Source organism: Camelus ferus, chromosome 5, assembly GCF_009834535.1.
Source record: "Camelus ferus isolate YT-003-E chromosome 5, BCGSAC_Cfer_1.0, whole genome shotgun sequence".
Taxonomy (NCBI): Eukaryota; Metazoa; Chordata; class Mammalia; order Artiodactyla; family Camelidae; genus Camelus; species Camelus ferus.
In genome coordinates, this window is record NC_045700.1 from 84,038,247 (window position 1) to 84,062,918 (window position 24,672).

Below are 24,672 nucleotides of genomic sequence, written 5' to 3' on the forward strand. Positions count from 1 at the left end.
ATCACTATTAAGACTTTGATATATATTTTTGTATCTTCCTTCTAGTTTTTCTTCTAAGCATAACAAAATCATATTTTAAAAAATGTTCCTTTTTAATTTAATGTTTTTCCATATCAATTTTGTCTGTAATAGATGTATCACCCTAAATTATTTTGCAAGATCCTGATCATGGGCAATATTATGACATTTGGGGTGAACTTCAGCAAGAAAATGTTTTGGACACAGTAACATTCAAGACGTAAAGACAGAATTAATGCTAATATTCCCTAATCTAAGAATGGTGCATTTTTCTCAGACCCCGTGGTACAGTTTGGATAAAACAGAACAAATAAGTTAAAAATGACAATGAGGTCTTTGTTTTAGGGCCTCCTTTTCCTCCCCTACTGGAGTTAAAACAGGATACAAGTGACTTTTATATGAGGGTTGATTTTATAGATTTAATTTTCTGGCACTTATGCTGTATTTTTTTCCTTATAAAGGATGTTATTACTATTAACAGTTTGTCTTAGGGAAGAACACACTACCTGTCAGTCCTTCACCACCATTTTTATGAGAATAATTTCTTTTGAATTTGTTTTTCTCTGATCCCAGTATAGTGGAGAAGTTGGACAACTTGCTGAGTTATGGCCTAAGAGTGATTGTTCTAGATTGCTCTAAATCCTGGGCAGTTGCTCAAGAACCAGTACACGAGGGAGTTACCCTCTCTGGCTGGTGTATCTGAGGCAGTGCCATGTCTCCCACCAGCTATTGACACAACGATGGACAGGGTCAGATGTTCTTTTTTAATTTTTTTTGGGAGGGGGCAGAGGTAATTAGGTTTATTTATTTATTTATTTTTAGAGGAGGTGCTGAGGATTGAACCCAGGATGTCATGCATGTTAAGTATGCAGTCTACACTTGAGTTGTATACCCTCAACCCCCGCCAGGGCCAGATTTTAATGTCTGCACCGTGGAGATGGATTTGCATCAGTTGAAAGAGCTGAAATTGTATTAATATTTTAAAATCCGTGAATTACAACTGAGTGCAGCATGAAGCAGACTCAACAGCTGCTGCTCCGTCTTCCAAGTGCCGTCTGCAGGTGAATCCCTTCCCTGTGTCACTTGCCCTCGTCCCCTTCCTGGTCACATCTGCAGACACAGGGATGACAGTCCTTGGCTGTGGGGCATTCTTGCTGTGCTGTTGTGAGGGGCTTCCTGGCACACAGGCCCAGGATGAAGGCAGAGGGCCACCCTCCTTGGAGCTCAGGAACATGTGCTCAGTGAATTCAGCTCAGTGTGTCTCTTTGCATATGCCTGGCTGTGACTTTTATCACCATGTTGATGAGCCCAAATGCAAGCAGACTTTGTACAAGAACAGACAGGCACACTGTTGGGGTGATGCCTGGGAAAAATAATGTGCTATGTGTCTGCATTCAAAATATTGCCCCAAGATTAAACTATGGTACTGGGTGTCTATGTTGGCAAAACAAATCATCTCAAATTAATATCCACAGCCAAGAAATTCATGGACTTTTTGTCTTGGTCTAAACCTTCTCTACCACTCCTCTTCCGAGTGAGAACTTAATTAATTTCATGTGTATCTTCCCAGCATTTTTCTACGTACAAGCAAAAGGGACACATTTTTATTTTCCCCTTTTCCTACTCAAAATATTGTATAACTTGACTGCTCTGCACTTTGCTCTTTTATTTAATATATCCTACAGAGCTTTCTCTATCAATGTATAGAGAACATCTTTGTTCATTTTAAAACATCAGTTTATTGGTACGCATACCACACAATCCACCCATTTGAAGTGTAAGATTCAATACTTTTAATATACTCAGAGAGTTGTGAATCCATCATTGCAGTCCATTTTATAACATTTTTATTACCTCCCCCAATTAACCCTGTACCCCTTAGCTGTCACCCACCAACCTTCCCACTGTGTCTCCTTGCCCAAGGCAACCACTAATCTATTTTCTGTCTCTATAGATATCTATTCTGGACATTTTGTACAAATGGAATCATACAATATGTAATCCTTTGTGATTGATTTCTTTCACGAAACATAATGTTTTCAGGGTTCATCCATGTTGTAGCATTGCTCTTTTCCACAGTGGCATAGTGTTTTATTATGCTGAGGCACCTTAATGTTTAAGCATTCCCTTATTAGATGCATGTATTTGCTTTGTCAAGCATTGCTGCCGTGAGTAACCTTGAACGTATGACATTTCCTTTGTGTGCTGGCACATATGTATAACTGCTTCCCGGAACTGAGATTTCTGGAGCAGGTAGTAAACACAACTGTGACTTGTCAGATGTTTCCAGCTAACTCCATCGCGCTCCTACCAGCAATGTATGAGAAGGCTAATTCTTCATAGACTTCCCAGCAGAGGATGTCTTCAATTTTTGTCAATTTTGTGGGCTTAAAAAAAAAAAAATTCAGTGTGTGTAGTTTTCATATGCATATTTCTGAATATGGTTGCAATTGATACCCACATATATTAACAACTCATGATTCCCTTGTTTGAGCTACATTTTCTTGGCTTCATCACAGTGGTGGTTAGAGTCTGTCAACTATAATAACTTGGATTCCTGAAAGTGTTCAATTTTTATACCTTTTGCATTTTGCAACAGGGATATGATAATTTTAGTATTGACAGTTATAATAAAAGTGTGTATCTTTAAGCATAAATAATTGTCTTCATAATATATATATCAAGATGACTAAAATTTATTTCCAAATTAATTTGTTCTTTTTAAAGATTATTTATTTTTTTTAATTGAAAAAAGTAGAGTTGATTTACAATATTACGTTAGTTTCTGGTATATAGCAAAGTGATTTAGTTATACATATATACATATTCTTTTTCATATTTTTTTCCATTATGGTTTATTACAGGATATTGAGTATAGTTCCCTCTGCTATACAGGAAGTCCCTGTTGTTTTTAGACTAATTGAATAAGAAATTATCTTTCACCTGTGATGGTTATTTTCGTTGACAATATTATTTTTCCTATCATAAAACTGTAATTCAGATGAAGTAAAAACAAAACATATATTTACAATCAATTGAATTACTTTATTATATGTTAGATGCCTGTTCACCAGTCCCATTTGGAATTTCTCAGAAAATATAAGCTGTAGTATTTCCTGGGGGGGAAAAAGCTGTTTCTCTGAATATTCTCTGGCTTTCATTAGACGTTGTTTCAGGTGAGTTCTTCCATTTGAAACTAAGGTTTCCTTAAAGAGTAAGCAAATATATATTTGTTCTGATTTATTTGTGCTTAATGTACTGAAATTCAGAGACTTTTGCACAAGTTATATGCATATTTTCTGACAGTGAGTCTTTAAAGAGAGGAAACATTTGTCACTCAAAGAACAATGCTAGTCCTTGAGGTTTAATCTGCATATCCACCTAAGGCATTCTAGGGTGTCAAAGCAGAACAGCAGAGATTCTGAATGGGTGACCCTAGATGTCCCAAAAGGAGCAAAGGTGAAAGTAGGATTAATGGGCAGGCCCTCAGGACTCCAACAGTAATGATCTCAATGCAAAGCCAGAAGCAAGCTGGCCCTGGCCCTAACTTGTAAATGGACTGTCTTGGTGCTTCCTGAGACAGGAGAGATTCCGGTAACAGACATCTGGGTTTGAAACAATGATTAATTGCTGGCAGGGGCCAGAAGTGCTCTTGAGGGTGCTGAAGGTAATATGGAGGACCCCCGAGCATCTGCAGCAGGAAGAAGCATGAACTTAAGGTCAGACCCTCTTTATAAAGTCTCAAAAGTAAGCTGAAATTCTCTGAGAAGCCACAGCATTTATTATTAGGCAATAACAACAGTAACTAAGTCACAATAATGATATGATTCTACTCGTTTGTGGTAGTTAATGTTCTTTAAAGACTCTGCAAACATTTAATTAGCAAATACTGAACCACTGGTCCTAGGTGTAGTACATAATTAAGTTCCGATGTACCTTCGGTTACACCAATCAATGCCTTGTTTTATGTCTGAACTCATGGCCAACAGCACTAACTCATGCCTGAAGGAAGTGCGCTTAACCCGTGTTCAGGAACACTAGAAGCTCTTCAGAACTACACGTGGGGGCCATTTTAACAGCAAAAGCACCGACCAAAGCGCAAAAATGCGAAAGACATAGCACTAAATAGACCAGTAAAAGCACACTTGTTTCTAGTCGGAGAGCTGATCCAAGAAGGTAGCATGTCACCTTGTTCAACCTCAGCTGAGAACAGTGTGTAAAGGGATACTCAGATCTTTGCTGCTCTGAGCAAGTCCACAGGTAACAAAGGCACGGGGAGTATTGATTTGGGAGTTACAATGAATGTTAGCAAGGAGGCAAATTTGCAAGTATAGGATCAGCGAGTGACGAGGAATGACTGTACTTGTAATCCACTGAGAAACAAGATTCCTCCCTGCCTTTGAGGGACACCACACTGACCTCAGAAGCAATGGAGCAGTTAAGCTGACCTGTGACACAGAGCATTTAGGAGGGACCTTGAGCCACAGGTTGGGCCAGCTTGGGGTTTGATGCTAACTTTTTGTGAAACTCTGGACAGGTCATGGAATCTCACTGTTCCTCAATCTCCTCGTCAGCAAAACTGACATAATTCCTAACCTAGTTACTTCAAAGGGGTGTTTTGAAGCTAAAGTGTATACAGGAAACCAGGGGGACTAAATAAATTAGAATGAATTCCTCCCTCTCCCCACCAAAAAAAATCTAAGGGTGGTTATTTCTTTGTGAGAGTAGTAGAGGCCATTTTAATTTTCCTTTTTTGCATCTCTCTAAATTATTTCATGATGATTTCTATGTAATACTGTTACGGAAACGACAGGCCAGTCAAGAAACAAGCACCACCCGGAGGGTTGGAGTACTCAGATGTATTATGCCAGCGGGCTCAGAGGGGCTTCTGCTCCGAAGCTCTGAGCACCTCCAAGACATGCGCATGAGGTTTTACAGGGTAAAGTACAAGCTTGGGGTATTAGGCCAATAGGCATGGAACAGCTTTAGCATCATTATCATCACAAAAGTGGAGGTCAAGAGGCAGCAAACCAACGTTCCAAAGCCAGATATGTATCTTTGAAAACCCAGCTGGCTAGCAAAAAACATGAACAGCAAACCAACACTAATTAACCTAGATTTAACAAGTTAGTCTAGCAGAACTCAGATCAGTATTCCAATACTTAGATTTGTGAGTTATCTTGTTAGCCCAGCCCGGTTTTTCCTTCACAATATGTATAAATTTATAATTAAAAAAAATTTAAGAGGTAATAGCACCTGTGAGAATAACATACATTCATACGAAACTGCTTTGAGTAAAAGTACTGTTAGAGAGGCAAAGATATTTTCCATGCAACAAATCAACAGATACAATGGGCTAGTAAACTGAAGTGAAATTCCAACTTGCTCTGTCATGCCCAGAAAAACAAGTCCCACCTGGTTTGTGTAGTAATCTTGCCCTCAGAGCCAGTGGCTCAGGGCTGCTTTTATAACATTAACAGAAGCTCTCCTGCACTCTGCCTGCCTGCCTCGCGGGGGCTGCCAGAACCGCCCTTGACTTCATTTGTACTGAAAGAAAAACAGTGGGGGGTTCCTGGGGGTGTTGCTGGGCTATTTTCCCCTGTAACAGTAACAGGTAATATAAACCAGGGAGAAAGGGAACCTAGGACAGTGTATGGAGAAGTCTGCACTACTTTTTCCCTTGATTTAGTAATGCAATTTTTTTTTTTTGCATTTTTTTTAAATTGAGGTATAGTCAGTTTACAATGTTGTGTCAATTTCTGGGCACAGACTAGCAATGCAATTTAAAAAATGGAACCCTGGTGTGTTCTTCTGGTTCCAGGAACTACCTTGACCCGCTGTTTTAGAAGCACACGGTCATCTAGCACTTGAGAACAAAGAACAGGTTTGTCTGACTTAAAAGTGCGCTGCCTTTCATAAACAGTCACTTACTTGCCGTCAAATTTCTCCCTGTCCTTTCGATGGGACATGTGATTCTTTTTCATTTTCTAATCTAAACTGTCCCATGGTGGGGCTGGAGGCAGTCCCACAGCTGTGAGGCTTTATGAGAGACGGTTGGCCCTCCCTGTTAGGTAATATGATCCTAAAATAGATTAAAGTATGAAGCCTAAGCCTTTCAGCCGTGGCCCCTGGCTTACATAAAACACAAACCTGGTTAATACGCTTTATCGATTCCTAAGCAATAAGGTCCCTTGCAAAATTCAGCAAAAGCATCACTGTTGAAAGATTCCAAATCAGTTTTTAGATACACCAGAATGGCCAAAAAAAAAAAAAAAAAAAAGTGGAGCATTAGTAAGGAATGATCTATGTGGTTATTACTATTTAATAAGAAGAAAATAAAATAATTAATATTTACTGAAGGGAACATTGTTTTAGCATTAATTCTATTAACACAACTCTTGTACTGTGTTAGGCAGATTTAGAACATGAACTAAGTGTGTTCCATGCAGATTTTCACATAAAAGCCTGAAGTTTCACAATAACCCTTCAAAAGGGCACTTGAAAGGGTCAACTGAAATAAATGCACAGCCTAAAAGTTAAAAGAGTTGTTTTATTTGGTGGGAGGACTCGAGCCGGGATGACAACCTCTCAGATGGCTATGACGGACTGCTCCGAAGAGGTAGGGGAGGAGCTAGGATATATAGGAGCTTTACAATAAAGACCAGGTAGTTGGAACAATAAAAGATTGCTTGTTATCTAAAGAAAGCCAGGCATCTCAAGTTAAAGAATTTAGTGTTTTTCTATTTATGGGAGGAAGCAAACATTTGGGCTCACTGAATTCATTCCTTTGACAAGCACCTAGCTATCCAGGGCCAGTATCCTGTCCTTTCTTATTCCGAGTCCGCTCAGAGGGCACCATTGTGAGTGGCTGCAGAGGCTGGGTTGCAGGCCCGTCCTCACTGGGGGGTTGCGGCAGCCGCTGATGACTTGGTTTCAGCATTCTTTGTTTACTGACAAGGTTGCAGTATTTTCATTCACATTGCAGTATTTTCATTCACAAAAGGAACCCAGAAATGCCAGCCCACTTGGTGAGGGAGGAGAGAAACAGCAAAAATTTGGGGTAATTAACAGCCTACATGGAATATGTTTGTACCCCAGACAAATTACTTAGAGTCTTCAGAACAAAATCTGCTTCTGGTATAACAGAGAACAAACCTGACTCCATATTGGATTTATTTCTTTAGCTCCAGCCTTGTGTTGTGTTGCCTCTGCTCAGTCATGAGACTGAGCCTTTGTAAAAGAATGTTGCCTCTACCCTGAAATATACAGGATAGCCCATTCTCCAGGCTCCGACCTTTAAGGTATACAACTTTCCATTCATATAGAGATAAAATTTGTAGAACAGAGAATAGCATTTGGAGGTTTACAGGAACATGGTGACCAGACCTACCTGGACAGCTACAAGAACAAAGGATTCCTGCACCAAGAAGTTTGCAACAACCAGCCACACTCCTCCCCTTTTAGTACAAAAGAAACTTGAATCCTAACTTGGGTAAGATGGTTCTTTGGGACAGTAGTCCACCATCTTCTTGGTCTGCTGGCTTTCTGAATAAGGTCACTATTCCTTGCCTCAACAATTCGTCTCTTAATTTATTGGTGTGTAATGCAGTGAACAGTATAAGTTTGGATTCGGTAACACTAGAACTATTCAAATGCATGAGACTTTGGTTAAGCCATTTATAATTTTGTATCCTGGATTAGTTGTAAGGATAATGCTTTCTACAATTCTCTTTTGGGAAAAAAAATCCATTGTTTTACTGCTATTAGAGAATCACTAAAAAGTGCTTACATGAATAAGGCAGTTAATCCTCATCCAAAAGAAGGAAATTTGGTTGTAGTGTTTGCTGTCTTTGGAGGGAAACTGACTCTGGAACATGGTGAAATTGATAACAGTAAGCCAGGTGGAAACTAGCCTATTTTCACTCTATTATTTCATATAAAAAGCCCTATTTGAAAATATTTGGTACACTCAAGGTACAATTTAGGTATCTGAGAAGCATCTTGAAATTTGCTGGATTCTCAGACTGCTGAAATTCCATGGGCTAGGGGCAAAAGAGAAAGAATGAGAGAGATAAACAAGGGAAAATAAAATAAATAATGGTCCATTGGACAAAGATTTGGTTTCATGGAATACTCAAATAGACACACAGGCAAAGTATCTTTGCTGACATGTATAGAACATGCCTCTCCCTTAAAGCACGAGCTAAAAGCAGATGTCAAGAGGGGTGAAAGGAGGTAGAATGTTGGGTTGACTGCACTCGGGGGGATTCCTGATATCATCTCACCAGCCTCGTCATCTTACAGCTGGAGACACGGAAGCCCCAGGAACTTAGGTGAGTTGCCCAGCTGAGGCTCTTTCCTTCCTGAGTCAATTCTCTTGAAATCCAATATACTAAAGAAGCCAGCAGTTCACAGAATCCTTCTGTGACTCAAAGAAAGATCAGACGGAAGGGAAGAAGGAAGAGGGAGAGATTCCTCTTTGAGGAGGAAGCCATTCTTCCTGTGACTCAGCCCGGAGCCCCTTAAACACACTTTTCTTTAATTTCAAGCTGTCTCTGCCTCTTTCCTCTTATTCCTAGTTATCTATACTGATATTATTAGTTCCTGAAGTTCTGTGCCCAATTAAAAATAAAGTGAACTCGAGGATAAATTGTAAAAAGAATGTTAAAAATAAATTAGGCGTTGGGGATTAACAGGCACATATTACTATATGTAAAATAGATAAACAACAAAGACCTACTGTATAGCACAGGGAATTATATTCAATTTCTTGTAATAACAATATAATGGAAAAGAATCTGAAAAGAAAATATATATGCATGTATATCTATAATTAAAACACTTAAAATTTTTTTTTAATTGAAACACTTTGCTGTACACCTGAAATTAATATTGTAAACCAACTACACTTCAATAAAAAATATAAACAAAGAAATTCCTCAAAAAAAAAGAAATGTTAAAAATAGCACATGATCTATCCACATCGAAGAACAAATTGACTGTTTAAATTTTAATCCCAATAAACTAAAAAAGTTTATTAGAGTATATAAATGTGAACCTAATAAAATATGCTCCATGATCTAAATGTCCCAAATATTAATCAGCTGGAGGATGGATGCCTGGAAGCTTGGAAGAAAGATTTGGTAGTCTTGAGTTTTATCTCTAAACATGTTTGACCTTGGACATGGCATTGTACTTTTTTACAGCTTCTCAGTCTATAAAAAGGATAATAAAATTAGCCACTGAGTTTACTTGAAAGAAGTGTTCTGATGATGAATGAGCTGATGATAGCTTATACACCTGAGATGAAAAGCGGTGTATAAAGGTGTAATGTCATTGTTACTGTAATTACTGTTACTGCTCATACATAAGGAGCAGATATGGGGGCTGGCAGTGGCAGTCACAGCTAAAGACCAACCTGCCCAAGAAAAAGAGTGAGTGAGTTCATGAACTGTGACTTCATTTGTGCTTTATTTTCAAAATTAATTATTTTAGTGAGATACATCTTAACTTGATTATTGGTGCAATGAAACATTTTCAGAACCTGGTTTCCCAGGGGGATATTGGGAATATGTGGAATATTCTTAGCAACTAGCACTCTGACCTTCACAGTACCTATTGGGTCTCCATTTGTCTGTCTGTCTGTCTATCTATCTAACTGTTGAGCAAATTGGTAAAGTACTAACAATTGATAAGTCTAGGTGAAGGATATGTATTCACTGTATTGTTTTTTCAGTATTTCTGTAGGTTTGAAGCTTTCGAAAGTAAAAATTGGGGGGAAATAAAATTACAGTGTATTATGAATTGAGAGACATGTCTTTAGGGAAAATCCCTAGGTACGCCAGGGATTTCCCCGGATCTCGGCAGCAGGTGAACATAGCACATTAGTTGTGATAACCCAAGTGTCCAGCATGTCACTGATTTTCAGTGAATGAATAAGTGAGTGGACATTTCAATGGCTCTTCAGCCCATTTGCTGCCATCCAACAGCCACTCCCTGCAAAGTGCCCCCCGGGCACGCAGGATGGCTTTCACATGTGCTCAGAGCCAAGGCTGGTTCCCAGACCTAGGTGCCAACGTAGGAGTTAGTGTGTGCTGGGGTTGTATCACTTCCCACTCCCTCCTCTTTCTATCTGCACATATACAGATGGGTTACGGACAGCTGTGTCTTGAGTGGAGAAGGAAACCATCCCTATGTTAGGGGGTGGGTTTAACATTCAGGTCAGCTCACCATCCCAAAGCAGAGCATTAAGATCCAGAGACCAGCTTCCTTGGCTCATAAATGAATGTTGTAAAGGTGTATGGTCTTCACAGATGTAAGAAAAAGCCATGTATACCTCAAAATCTAACCAGAATATCTGTCCTCCAAGAGGAAAGGGATATGAAGAGATGACAGTCGAATAGACCAGAATTGTTTGATTAGGAGTTCCAGGGACCTTAAAGAAGCCAGGGCACCAGAACTCACCCCATGTAGGATGAAGAATTGAGTGTTTTGGAAGGGATGAGCAAGGACCTTTCCATTAAGGTTTCTTAATATCATACCTCACACTGAGAGCTACCTGCATTGGGGGTAGGAAGTACATTTAGGTTAAAAATGAGTTATTAGAAGTATCGAAATACAGTAACTATCAGAGTTCATAGTCCATGATAAGTGTGTTGTTCTATAAAACCTTTTGTTTATGCACACATATGTGTATGTATGCATTGGTTTATACACGCTTCTTTCTGTGGGCTGCAGTCAAAATATTTGAAGTCACTGCTGATATCTTCAGTAGGGATCCAGAGCACACAAAAAAGGTTAATTATAAAATTATTCTCTTTTTCTTCTCCTTTTTTTCCCCTTTGGTTTTAATAAATATAGTTTGCTCTTGTTCAATTGAGGTTAATGGACTTAAGCCTTCTTTTATGACACAGTGGTTTTCTTGAAAGCTCTTTTTATTTAATTTTTAATTTTTTTTAAAAGAAAACCACAAATTTTAACTGAAACATATGAAAGATGTAAATAAAGGGAAAGAATGCACCATGTCCTTGAATACAAAGACACAATGGCATTTCAAGTCTATTGCAAACAATTTTCATTTTCTCCTAGGTAAACTTTGCAGTTTAGTTTTGTTTATTCAATCCTTCTACTAATATTTGTTTATTACCTTAAAAATTTCCAAGATAATGTAATTTCTTTTCTATGATAGCTTCTCAAATGTTTCTGAGGATGTTAATTTATTATAAAATCTTTTGCCTACCCAATTAACTGTATGTCCTCAGGTGTTTATTCTTTTTAGTTGCTGTTGAATTTGGTGCTTTTATACGTCAGTTTTACCTAATGTTGTGGAGAGACATGTGAGGGGTTAGGAAAAGCCTTGTTGGCAGGAGAAGTCTTCCTTTAGTTTCTCCTCTGAGTATGGAAGCTTCCAGTGCCCATGGGGATGTATAACTCCCCAGATCTTGCCTCTTCAGCACCAGTGTCCACATTCAAATTTTTGTCCACGAGCAAATCCCCCAGCCCTCCAAAGAGCCCAGCAACTCCTCCTCCATCTTTTCAATTCACCACCCTCTGGGTATGCTGCTCCTTAAATCCATTGCTCCTCAGCTGGGTGCTCTTCTGGGAATGCTCTCAACCTGAAGTTTTGGCTTCCTCTGGTGGTTAGTCCACAGTGCTGAACCTTAGGGCTCTCAATCAGTAGTTCTTCAACTTTTCTGATCCATTGAGGACACTCTTGTTTTCCAAGACTATGTTAATTAATTGCTGATATTGATCAGGTTTAAAGTTTGCTCCAGCTCCCAAAACACAAAGGATGACATCAGGTAGATATCTGTGGATCCAGTCTTTTAACTGTCCCTTTGAGGTTCAATATTAACTTTTCATATCGTAAATCACTACCTCTCCCAAAGTGCAAACTATTTCTATTACCAGTTCTCTCATTTTAGCAAAGCAATAAAAGGTTTTTTGCAATCTCCTTTCAGCAAAGAAATTTAGGCTTTTTAAAATTTTTATTTTTATTTATTTATTTTTTGCTTAGAAAAAGTAAGAGGGAGACATCCCAAGCATAGAGAATTATCTTTTTCTTCTGGAATTACTTATATTATTAATATAGACAGAGTCATAGTTAATGCTTTATATACATGTGTATCACCAACTGAAGTAGCAAATCTCAAATCCAGCACATTGGTTTTTCTATATAACAGGTTTTCATGATGGACGTCATTTTACTTTCCACCGGAATATCAGGGCAGACACTTAAATGACATCTTGATCAGACTTGCCTTCTATCCCCCAGTAGATAGAGACAAAGAAATACTTGAATAAACAGGGCCAAAAGCCAAAGAAGCCTGTCTTCTGAAGGTTCAATTTTCTCAGAGTGAAACTTGGTGCCTTCACCTTTGTATTTCTGCAGTCTTTCTGGATCTTAGGTGAGTTGCATAAATTACAATACACACTTAAACTTCATTCAAGTAAAGGGCAAAAGAGCCTGCTAGGGTAGTTATTGAAAAAAGACTGAGTCTTTGACTAAAAGATTTGCTGAGCTAGAGCCAGACAAAACCTGTATGGATAGGAGACCTTCCTCCTTAATGGGTCAGTAACATCCATCAACAATTGTGCACTTCCCAAAACTAAGCAGGGCGCTCCCTCAAGTTTCAACAGGCCTAATTTCAAGAAATAGGAGAAAACAAGGAGACCAGAGAACACACCGAGGAACCACTGCACCGAATACCTGGAGTCATCACAGGCGGGATTAGGGCATATTTGCTTCCATTTGTTCTGAGTGGTAGATGAATTGGGTCTGCTTTTTTCTCCGCCGCCTTATATAACTGTCTGACTTTTTCAGGTTGAATGGAGTTCACAGTGGTTCTTAACCCCATTCTCTTCTAGCTAAAGTTTTGCCCTGTTTATATATGTAACTGCCTTACATTTTCATTTTTCAGTGGAGCTAAAGGGAGGGAGGGAAAGGGAGGGAGGGAAAGGAAGGGAAAAGGGAGGGGAGGGCAGGTCCTTTAAAGATGCAATGAAAGATACAGATGCTGGCAAAGAATCACAGGATTCTGTCTGCTTGGTTTTCTGGGACTCAGTCTCCCTCCCTCTGCTTGGAATGTTGTCTTCTCAGTTGAAAAGTCATATCCTCTGGGCAGCCTCCCCTGATCCCGCAGACTGAACATATCCTTAACTTTCTTGCCTTATCCTTCTTTATATACTCATGTCATAACGTCCTCTCCTGGGCCTAAGGTCACAAAGACAGTGTCTTTGTTTCGCTCACAGGTGGTACTGCCAAGATATCACAGAGGGCCGGCTGCATACAGTGTGTTCAGGAAACATTTGCTGAGTGAGAAAACGACTTCTCTTTTCCCACCGTCTACCCTAAAGGTCTCACTGGGTGTGTGGAGCCTGAGTCTGCGGTGTTGGGGAAAGTGGAGTGTCCCTGGCACTCAGCAGAATCTTTCCTGTTTTCCTCTTGCCTCTGTTTCAGTTTTCTTTCTCAGTCACCCATTCCCATCTCAAGCTTGGCTCAAAAAGTGCCAAGTATGACTTCAGTATTTTGCTGAAGCACTGTATCTTTTTATTATCTGTCTAAATATCTTCTTGTCCCCACATTAATATTCTAGTAAAAAACAATAACAACTCAGTTATAAAGCCCCTTGGATAAGTTGGTTTTCATTTTAATAAACTGGGAATGAAATAGGAATGAAGTTGTATGAGTTCAAACCATTACACTGCTGTCACTGCTGAGGTCATCTCTTCTGAAATCAAATCTGTAACATAGTTCTTTCCAAAAAAATAATATTTTGACTACTACCGGTAATCAGAAAACAATGTATTTAATTACAACAAAAAAGTCCAATTACCTTTCAAAATAGAATTTGTTACCCTGATCATCTAACGTTATCAAATGAGGCATCATTTTCAGATAATGTTTAACATTGAGAGGGAATAAAAATTGTGTGAAGCAATTTTACCTAAAGTATTAATTAAATGTAGTAACTTAATAAGTAAGAAGGTTTAAACATTTTAAAGAATTACTTCAAGTGCTAGAAGATGTTAGTAATATAACATAGAATAACAGGTGTAGGAGACCACAGAGAAAATTGATGAAAACTATTAAATAAATGAATTTTTAAGTTAATACTTATGTTGCTATGTAAATTAGTTATATAGATTTATTCTATATATTATGTTGATAAAGTTTAATTAATCCTTTCTTCATATTTTCAACTCATAATTAAAAATATATTAATACTACCTTTTAAAAATTCATAGTTTTATACTGCAGGTAGAAATTTCTAGAAGCTTTTATCTAAGAGAATTCTAATATAAATGGATAAGAGATGTTAAATAAGGCAATTCAAGCAAGTAGGACATGCACTGGTTTTATTTTTAGTTTTTTTTAATCTGATCAAAAACGTTAAACCTGTAACTTCTTTAGTTAAAATATTAAAACATTAGGAGGAAGAAACATTAAGGTATAAGTTACAATAGAAAGACAGTCTATATTGTGTTTTTATTACAGACAGAAAAGAAACAAATATAAGATGTATTATCGTGGGCCAACTCTACATGTAGCTCTTCTTTTTTTTCCGTTTGTTTTATGAGAGGGAGATAATTAGGCTTATTTATTTATATTGGGAGGAGGTACTGGGGATTGAACCCAGAACCTTATGCATGCTAAGCATGCACTTTACCACTTGAGCTATACTTCTCCCCAAAGTCTACACCTAGTAGTTGAAGGTTATCTGTCTACCACTGTAGCGTGGCCACAAAAACAGAGGGGATAGTGATACTAAAGCAAATATGGCCATACCCGTTTGGCCATTTGTCTGAGTCCAGCAGAATGATAGCTGTAGAGTATCCAGCACGGCTGAGATCACAGCATTATATTATTTTAAATAGTATTACTTTCTCTATCATGTTCAAGGTTCAAATAAGGTCACATTTCCTTTAATAACCAAGTTAATCACTCGGGCCTTACTTGCTCAGATGTACAGGAAGTCTGCTTTCTCTCTTGCGGGCCTTGACCGAGAATACCAAAGGGTCATTACTTAGTGCAGCCGGGCCAGTCTTGCTTCCAAACATCTTGCCAACAGAATCTGGAGAATCTGGTAAGTCCGCCGATGGAGCTCACATTTTCTGCGGCTGTTGCTTCTTTGAATGCTCCTGGATAATGCTCACGTGTTCAGCTGCAGCTCCCATAGCACAGATTCCTTGCCAGGAACCAGCTCTCTGTAATGGACACCCTGATATTGGGCCTAGGAGTCCAGGCCAGTGTGTTCCTTCCTTCTTGGCAAGATTCCCCTTGCAGACAATCTCGATTCCTTTGAGAGAATCAGAAGCCCCACAGGGTAGGAATTGTAAGTCTCTGCATATGCCCACAAGCTCTAGTTTCCTGGGCAGCTTTGTCCACCTTATCCTCAAAACCTACCACTCCTGCCTGTCGGGGACTATTGGAAGCAACCTGCTTTGATAGGTCAAAAACAAAATCAATGCAACCAAACGTAAACATTAAAATGAAGGAGCAGTGCTTGCTTAAACCAAGAAAATTTGCTTCAGATTTATTTGCTGACACAATCTAGGGTGAGAGGTGACTGGCATTATTTAAATGACAGTATCTTTAGGTAAATTTATATTCGGCACTAACATTAAAATTAATAGTAAAACACTATTAGTAAAATAAGATTCCAGTTTATACGCTACCCCTTCTTATACTAACCTTACTTCTTTCCAAGTTTGTGAGTAAATTATCTCAAACTTTGGATGAAGGAACTTTTTAAAGACCACTCCATAACACATTGACAAAGCATGGGGCCACCCTCACAGCTTTAAAGTATATATTTCAAGGTACCTACAGCCAAGAAATAGCTCTTCATTTTCTATTTCTCATAATTTAATTTCCTGTATTTTTGAAATCCTTATTCAACTTCAAAGGCTCTCTTCTTGGAAGAAAACTGTGAGCCAAATCTAAGTTATCAGACTGAAATACAGTAAAAAATAATCTGAATTTGATGCAGATGAGCTATAGTTTGATTATTTCCCTTGTGCTCAGCAAACCTTGCAATTTGACCATAATCAGATGTAGACTTAATAGCTGAATCAAATAAAATCAAACAAACCAAAAAACCTCTTTTGTTTAGTTATCTTTCAATCACTTTTTGAATATGGTGTTGTTAGATTCTGCATCTTCATGGTAGGATCATTTAGATGTACTTTCTTAAAAACACATGTGTGGTTTTTATTCTCTCAATACTCATGCATGTGGTCTTTAATCATCAGAGCTGGAAGTTATTTCCTTCTATACTTTTCAACTTACAGTCTTATTTTTGGAAAGAAAGACTTTCTGTTTCTGGTCACTTAGGGATCTCCTTTTGAATTTCAAGAATTAAACGTTGTTTGAAATGCACTTTAAAAAAATTTCTCAGTCAAATCTAGATGTCTCTAAATTTCAGTGTAATATAAAAGATGGAAATACCAGATGTGTAATTCTGATTACTTCATACGTAGTTTTCAGTGATTTGTTAAGGAGAACTTATTAAGGAATGAACCACTGGAACTTGAATAATTTTTGTAAGATTTCACCGCAAGCCACTCAGGGTAAAACCTCTGCTACTGGTAACTAAGTTTATCCTGATCAAGTTCTTCTGAAATGTTTAGAAGTTCATTTTCAAGGTCAGAATCCCATAAATGGTACTCTTACACACTGACTTCAGTTGGATTTGACGTCAGAGTTAGCCCATTAGCAACATTCCATCTGGCATGGAGGAAAGAAGATTCTTCGCATTAGTCAGGACTTTTTTTCAAGTGACAGAAGAATTCCTCTAACTAATTTAGACAATGAAGGGGATTTATTGGCTCACATAATTGGAAGTCCTCAGACAGATTGCCTTCGGACAAGGTTTGAGGTCATACTTCAATCTCATCAAGACGAATATCATCTTCTGGTTCTCCAGAGTTTCTTGCCACCCTCCACCCTGCCCCAGCAGCTCCAGTGGCAAAATGGCAGCAGCAGCATTTTGAGTCCTCACATCTTCAAATCATACCTTCCAGGATAGCTAGCTCCTTCAGAATCCTTGGAATTTACCATCTCTTTGACCAAAATTGTGTAACTTGCCCATACCTGGACTAATCTCTGTGGCCAAGAGGAATGGAACACATCCATAATCTTAAGTTAATCAGTCACCACCTCCTTCCCAGAGATGAGGCTGATTCCCCTGAGCAGGGGTGAAATTCTTGCCTTTTTTTTTTTTTTTTTTTTTTTTTTTGGCAAGAGATGGGATGATGGATGTAAAAGAGGCAGCCATTAGGTACCCATGACATCCTTCCTGTCCACAATCTTTTCTTTCCCTTTGCCTTTTAGTAGGAGACATGTGAATATCAGGAAAGCTACCTGAAAACCTGAAGCCTATTTGTCTGCTTTCAGGTGGGTGTTCTCCACAGTCACCTGTTGACCTGTCATCCCTGGCTATTTCCACAGGGCAGAAAGAATGTTTGTACTTCTTCTTGTTAATATAATTTATTCAGCCATCAGTTCATTATTTTCTTCATTCGTCTGCTCATTCAATATACATTTCTGTGTCAAGTGTTGTGGTTTTCTTCCCATTTCTTCTTTCAGGACTGAGTGGGCTTGAAGGAGTTGAACCCAGGTACAGTCTGTGATTAGAGGTGACAGGAGCAGAGGGGACAATGGGTAATTTTCTTTTCTAATATGCAGGCTTCCAAGAGCTTTCTTTATGAACTTGTAACTCCACTCCCACTACCATTACCTAGAAATGCCTAGAGATTTTTAAGGGTTGTTAATTAGCTATTCAAAGATAATCCTTGGGAAGCTCCCATTTTCAAACCAAGAATCTTTTAATGGTATTTTAAAATTCTCTTCTTAAATAACCAAGGCAATCACTGCCACTTATTGAACGCCTATGGAGGCAGGACTTATTCATTTTACTTACATTATTTTATTAAATCTTTATAACAAACCTTCAGGGTAGGAATTATAATTTTACCCATGACAACAGGAAGGCATAGATATAAAGCCAAATCTGTCCAAGGCCAAAGCCAGCACTTCTTCCATGAGCTTCTCACCCTCTTAGGTACACTGCATCCTGTTGGTAAATATCAAGTCTTATTTTTATTGTTAGGTGCCACTTAACCCCATCTCTCAAATCAGTGTCTCTTCAATTCAATTGTGTAAGTCGTTCTGAAACTGATATTTGGACCTGGAATGGATCCACAAGATCATGCAATAATAGAATTGCATTTTCCAGAACTTAGGTTTCCCGACTCTTAACCCAGAATTCTTTTCTGGATCCCACAAAAGAAATGACACAGACCCCTCCTGGGCTTACACTCTGGTTGGAGAACAAGACTTACAGAAGACAACTTTACCCTTGATTGTCAAAGCAAATGGTACCAGGGCAGTGGAACATCCAATGGAAAGCTACTGACAGTAAGAACTATAGGAGGAACCCTGAGTGTGCTCTGCTCCTGTAGTTTCTTTTACTTTTCAGTGTGTTGGGGAGAAACCTTCTTTTGCCTTGCCTTGTTGTTCCACATGGAGGAAATCTCATCAGAATATCAGGCTTGCATTGCAATTCAGTTATCTGACTGGTATATGGCCAGGATCTTGCAGTTAATGGTGCGAGTTCCCTGATCGGGTAACATTAATCTATTTAAAATCTGCAAGGATGCAACCACTGGGGATTCATCCTCTTCCCTCTCTGCCAGACCAGTGCAAGGCAGTCATTTCAGGTAAGTGCCTCTGCTCAGGTGCTTGGTCCCATAGTTCAGACAGCGATGTAGGCACATTAGCAGCCCTGCCCTTTTGGGCGACAGACTGAAGTTCATGTTCTCCCATCAGCTGCCACTCATCTCTGTCTGTTATCCTCCTGTGTCACGTTTCTCAGTTGCTTCCCAACTCCACAGGGGAAGAAGGTGGTACTATTATTTACTGACCTCTTCAAACTCCCCAAATATAAAGCATCCACCTTCTTCTTTATTTAAAACCCAGCAACCACCATGGCTTATTACCGAGTCAAAGGGACTAAGCAGAAAACGTCTTTATTAATATGATTTTAATTTGCATTATAAATACTCAGCAGTGATTTGCATAGATATACCTTTTAAAAACATGTGCCTGTTTTTCCTAGGGCCTGTGGCCATTTATTTGGCTGTAGTAGGGCCTTAGCAGCCTAAATCCCAACCCCCCACCCACTCTGATCTCAGCCTCGGCTGAGGTAGAGAGTTCCCTGTGAGCTCAGGGATCCCAGCTCAGGCAGATGCCCTGTGCTGCTCCATTTTAGCCTCTCCCAAGCCGACCTGCTGCTCACCCCACCTGCAAGCACAGCCTGGATTGTGGGCAATCCATGCCTGCCGGGGCAGCCCGCAGGCAGTGCAGAAGAGGAGCCCGTGAGTGAATACATGCTCCAGGTACCTGCTCTTTGTGTGGACAATTCTGAGAGGCACTTGGAACACTTCTCAGGAGGCCCCATTAGGACCAATCCCCCTTTTCCCACAGAGGTGGTGGTAATGCACTCTTTCGTTGACATTTCCTCTTTCCTGGCTCTGCTCCCTCATTCCTGTTTCCAGGGATCTTTTCTCTATTAAACTATCTGCAGTCAAATTCTGGCTCTGCCTTTGGGGAGAACCAAAGTAAAGCAATGACTAAAGAGGGTATGATTTGTCAAGGAGGAATAGTCTCCTCTTCCCTTTCAATAGACAGTCCCATCTCAGTCTACCCTAATGCACACAACGTATTACCCCTCCCCACCCTGAACACGCATACGCACAGGTGTGCACACATACACACACACAGACACACAGACACACGCAGAGCAGATTCTGGTCACTGACCCAGGTCAGGTTGAGCTGTCACTGCCTACAGGTATAAAGAAAGACCCATCTCTCCATCAAAACCATGCCTCTGAATGCTGGCCTTTTCTCACAGCCTGGGCTCACCCAGATATCTTAATTTGTCCTGTTCACTACAATCAAGTGCAAGACAACCTTTTACAACACTGAGAAAATGTCAAGGTCTTAGCTGAACTGAATTTCAATACAGTTTTACGTTCCTCTGGTGGCTTATCCCAACTTGGATATTAGGCAATATTTAACAATTAAATAACATTAAACAATGAACAATGTTAAACAATTAAACTTGGATATTAAATAATATTTTCTGACACTTACTGCTATCCTTTCCCCATTTTAGCCAATAGGCCTTTTATTTCCTGACTTAAAGTTTTTCCCAGACCCCTTTCATTCTTTTGTTTGGGTGGTTGCTATTGAGTTCCCCTTGGGCTTTTTTTTTTTTTTCCCACTTGGGTTCCAGGACTATTCCTTGAGATGCTGGATGAAAAAATTACTCTGGAAGCAGTTTCCCACACAATCTTTGCTGCTGTCTGACCGTAGCCACAGCCCAGAATCCTGCTGCATTAGTATCCCCAGAGTTGCTCTCTTGGAGTCTCCATATTTGGGATCCTGTATCCAGAAGCATACACTGAAATTATCACATGATACATTTGTTAGGGGATGTTCTCAAGATCAACAGCCGGGGTGATGGTGAGGGAACGGAAGCAAAATTGGGCAGAGGGAGGAGATGGGCTACAACACGGATGCAGCAAAGCCTTATCCCACGAAAAACCTGAAAACTGGGGAGGCTCTTCAGGGGCCTCTTGAGTTGGAGCAAAAAGTTGGCCTTCAAGATGTGGAAGCAACCTAAGTTCATTAAGAGATGAATGAATAAAGAAGATGTTTTATATGTATACACACACACACACATACACACACACACACACACACACACACACAGGAAGACTACTCAACCATAAAAAAAGAATGAAATTTTGCCATTTCCAACAACGTGGATAGATTTGGAGGGTATTGTGCTTAGAGAAATAAGTCAGAGAAAGACAAATACTGTATGTTATCATTTAATGTGGAATCTAAAAAAGAAAACAAACTAGTGAATGTTACAAAAAAGAAACAGACTCACAGATATAGAGAACACACTGGTGGTTACCAGTGGGGAGAGGGGAGGAGGAAGGGCAAGACAGGGATAGGGGATTAAAAAGCACAAACTGCTACATATAAAACAAGTAAGCTACAAGGATATATTGTACAGCACAAGGATTATAGTCATTATTTTATAATAAACTTAAATGGAGTAATAACCTTTAAAATTGTGAATCACTATGCTGTACACCTGAAACTAATATAATATTGTAAATCAACAATATCTTAATTAAAAAAAAAAATAACTGGCCGTGACTACCTCCTTGGGGACCAGTCCCTGGATGCTGGCTGCTCTGGGAAGAGATTGTGACTTTGGGCGTGGAAAGGTGACTCAGTCCAGGCAATTCCTAAAGAGGCCTGACAGCTGAGGACTGTTGGCTGCCAACATTCCCAGTGGCTGAGGAAATAGATCCTTCAGCCTTGAAGGAAGACGGGAGGGACTGGGAAGCACAGTGCATCGTCCTCAGACCTTCACTCACTCTTCCAGCAGTCATCCATCATCCTCTCTGTCCCCTGCCCTAGGCTTTGTCTAGAGACCTGGGCAAAAATCAAAGACCTAGCAACGTCTTCAAAAGCAAAAAGAAAGACCTATAAAAATTGTGGTACAAGGTAGTCTAATTTCTTTCAAAACAAAAATTGAAACATCTCTTTCTCTCTCTCTCTTTTTTTTGGGGGAGGGTAAATGAAGGTTTAGGTTCTAAAATATATTCCAAAAACCCAAGGCATTTTTTTCCAGATACCCTAAACTTTGTGAATTTCATAGGAAATGGAGACTTTATTTTAAAAATAAACCTTGAAGCAAATTAAAAATAAAGAAGACCTTCCTTTTGAACCGATGCTCAAAGTTAAGCAGGCCCGCAGGCACTGTGAACTTCTGAAGAGTTCAAAATTGGAAAAGATCATAATAACAGATGTCCTAGAGTATGCATCAGAACTCTTAAGTAGGTAGCTTATACTTTTTTTTACTGAACGTATAATATATTCTATCAATCCCCGGTGCCTCCATTAAAAAATAATAATAATAAAAAAACCTAATTACCTCCTCCCCCCACACCAAAAAAAAATGAGGGTATAGTTCAGTGATAGAGCACGTGTTTAGCATTCACGAGGTCCTGATACACCCAGTACCTCCATTAAAAATAAATTAAAAAATAAATAAATAAACCTAATTACCTCCTCCCCCAAAATAAAAATAAAATAAAATAAAATACATTCTAAGGCCCTTGAGGCATTATAAAGTTATGTGAAGACAGGTGTACAAGCCCATTTGGAGGTTCAGACAACTCAATGTTAAGATCTGAGTTGTAAACTTCCCCCAAACACCCCAAAACAAGATCTGTTGAAGCACTAACCCCCAGTATCTGAGAATGCGACTTTATTTGGAGTTAGGATCTTTACAGAGGTAATGAAGTGAAAATGCGGTCATTAGGGTGGGCTTTAATCCAATAGGATTTTTGTCCTCATAAAAAGGGGATCTTTGGACACAGAGACAGACAGACACACGTAGAGAGAAGACGATGTGGAGACACAAGAAGAGTGCCATTTATAGGGGGAGGGTGTAGCTCAAGTGGTAGAGCGCATGCTTAGCATGCATGAGGTCCTGGGTTCAATCCCCTGTACCTCCATCAAAAAACTAAATGAATAAGTAAAACTAATTACTTACCCCTGCAAAAAAAAAAAAAAAAAAAAAAAAAAGAGTGCCATTTATAAGCCAAGGGATGCCCAAGGCACCAGAAGCTAGGAGAGAGGACGCAGAACACATTCTCCCTCACAGCCCTCAGAAGGACTGAACCCAGCGGACACCTCGATCTCAGACCTGGAGCCGCCAGAACTGACAATGAATTTCTGTGTTTAAGCCTCTCGGCAGGGGTACTTTATTGCTGCAGCCCCAGGAAGTCACGGACAGCACCTTCTCCACTTCAGCTCACATTGTCTTCCAGGAAGGCAGCTCAGATGTCAGGGGGACGATTTCCCTTCAATCACTTGGGCAAGTTACTTAATTTATCTGAGCCTTTTTTTCTCATTTATAAAATAAGAACATTAATAATACCGATTACAGAGTTTTTTTTTTTAAATATTAAACAAGCTAAAATAGATAAGATTCTTCTTTTCTAAGTGCATATAAATTTAAGAGTATGACATACAACCAATTGACCATCTTCCAACAAATGTTTATGAGTCTAGTGGTGGGTAATTTTTATGCCCCTTAGAGATTTAAGATCAGCCTCACATCCTCTGTCCATTAGTGCCCACAATTAATACTGCTATTACTTCATCTTATCAATTCTCAATGATCAAAGCCATTAAGTCTCCTGAAACAAAGCAGTGAATTATCTGTATGTGCTGAGAAAGTCATAAACCAGAAAGACAACAACCTTAGAGCAAGCACCATCTTCTCTTGACAAGCCTTTGTGAATCAGTCTGGGGACACCACTTTATTTTAAATGCATTTTTAAAACCAAATACTCACCCTTGGTTTGTATGGCCAATAATAACCAAATATTACCAAAGTACTTACAGATGATCTTTGAACTATTGTTTAGATTTGATTATCTGAATTGTTTTCTTACATTAAGAGATAATTAAATCACAGGAAGATATTACTTCACACCTATTAGGATGGTTATAATCAAAAGTATGGAAAATAACATGTGTTGGTGAGGATGGAGAAATTGGAACCCTTGTGCATTGCTGGTGGAAATGTAAAAGTGCAGTGTTGTGGAAAACAGTATGGTGGTTCCTCAAAAGAGTCTAACGTAGAATTGCCATATGACTCAACAATTCCATTCCTAGGTATTTTCCCCAAAGAACTGAAAGCAGGGACTCAAACAGATACATATGCGCCAATCGTCATAGTAGTATCATTCACAATAGCCAAAGAGATGGAAGAATCCATGTGTCCATCAACAGAAAAATGGATAAACAAAACACAGTATATGCATACAATGGAATATTATTTGGCCATAAAAACAAATGAAGTTTTGATGCATGTCACAAGACAGATAAACCTTGAAAACATTATACTAAGTGAAATAAGCCAGACACAAAAGGACAAATGTGTGTGATTCCATTTATATGAAATATCTAGAATAGGCAAATTCGTAGGCTCAAAAAGCAGATTAGAGGTTACCAGGGGCAGTGGGTGGAGGAGAATGGGAGCTAATTGCTTAACGGGTACGGAGCTTCTATTTGGGGTGACGGAAAAGTTTTAATAGATAGTGGTAATGGTTGCACAACATAATACGTGTAATTAATGCCACCGAATTGTATGCTTAAACATGACAAATCCTATGTTGTATATATTTTACTACAATAAACTAAAAAGAAAGAAAGGTCAATTACATAATCATTCCATCTTTTCCTCATGAAACCAGTGGCTCTGTGCACATTGATGATCTCATTTCACCTTCACACAGTGTTTTGAGGTCAGGATCACTGTCTCCATCTGGCAACTAAGAAAACTGAGGCTCAGAGAGGGGTTCATGGCCAAATAGCTACTGACAGAGCTGGGATTGGGCTCAAGTCCAAATCCTTCCCCAGTGCCAAGTGGATGATACATGCATTTCTGAACCTATGATCTATCAAGATAGCCCAAAAACAAACATCCATTCCGTCTTGTGGCAACAGATTCAGGTTAGTAGGGAAGATGGTCCCTCTGGGTCCTGTAAA

The 24,672-nt window shown here is 39.2% G+C and overlaps 1 long non-coding RNA gene across 1 annotated transcript; it reads left to right on the plus strand.

Moving 5' to 3' along the window:
• Nucleotides 1-428: 428 nt before the first annotated feature.
• LOC116663883 lies at nucleotides 429-23,893 on the plus strand. The gene is made up of 3 exons (XR_004320244.1): nucleotides 429-901; nucleotides 17,398-17,404; nucleotides 23,884-23,893. It is a non-coding gene; the product is annotated as an uncharacterized LOC116663883 (long non-coding RNA).
• The last annotated feature ends 779 nt before the right edge of the window (nucleotides 23,894-24,672 follow it).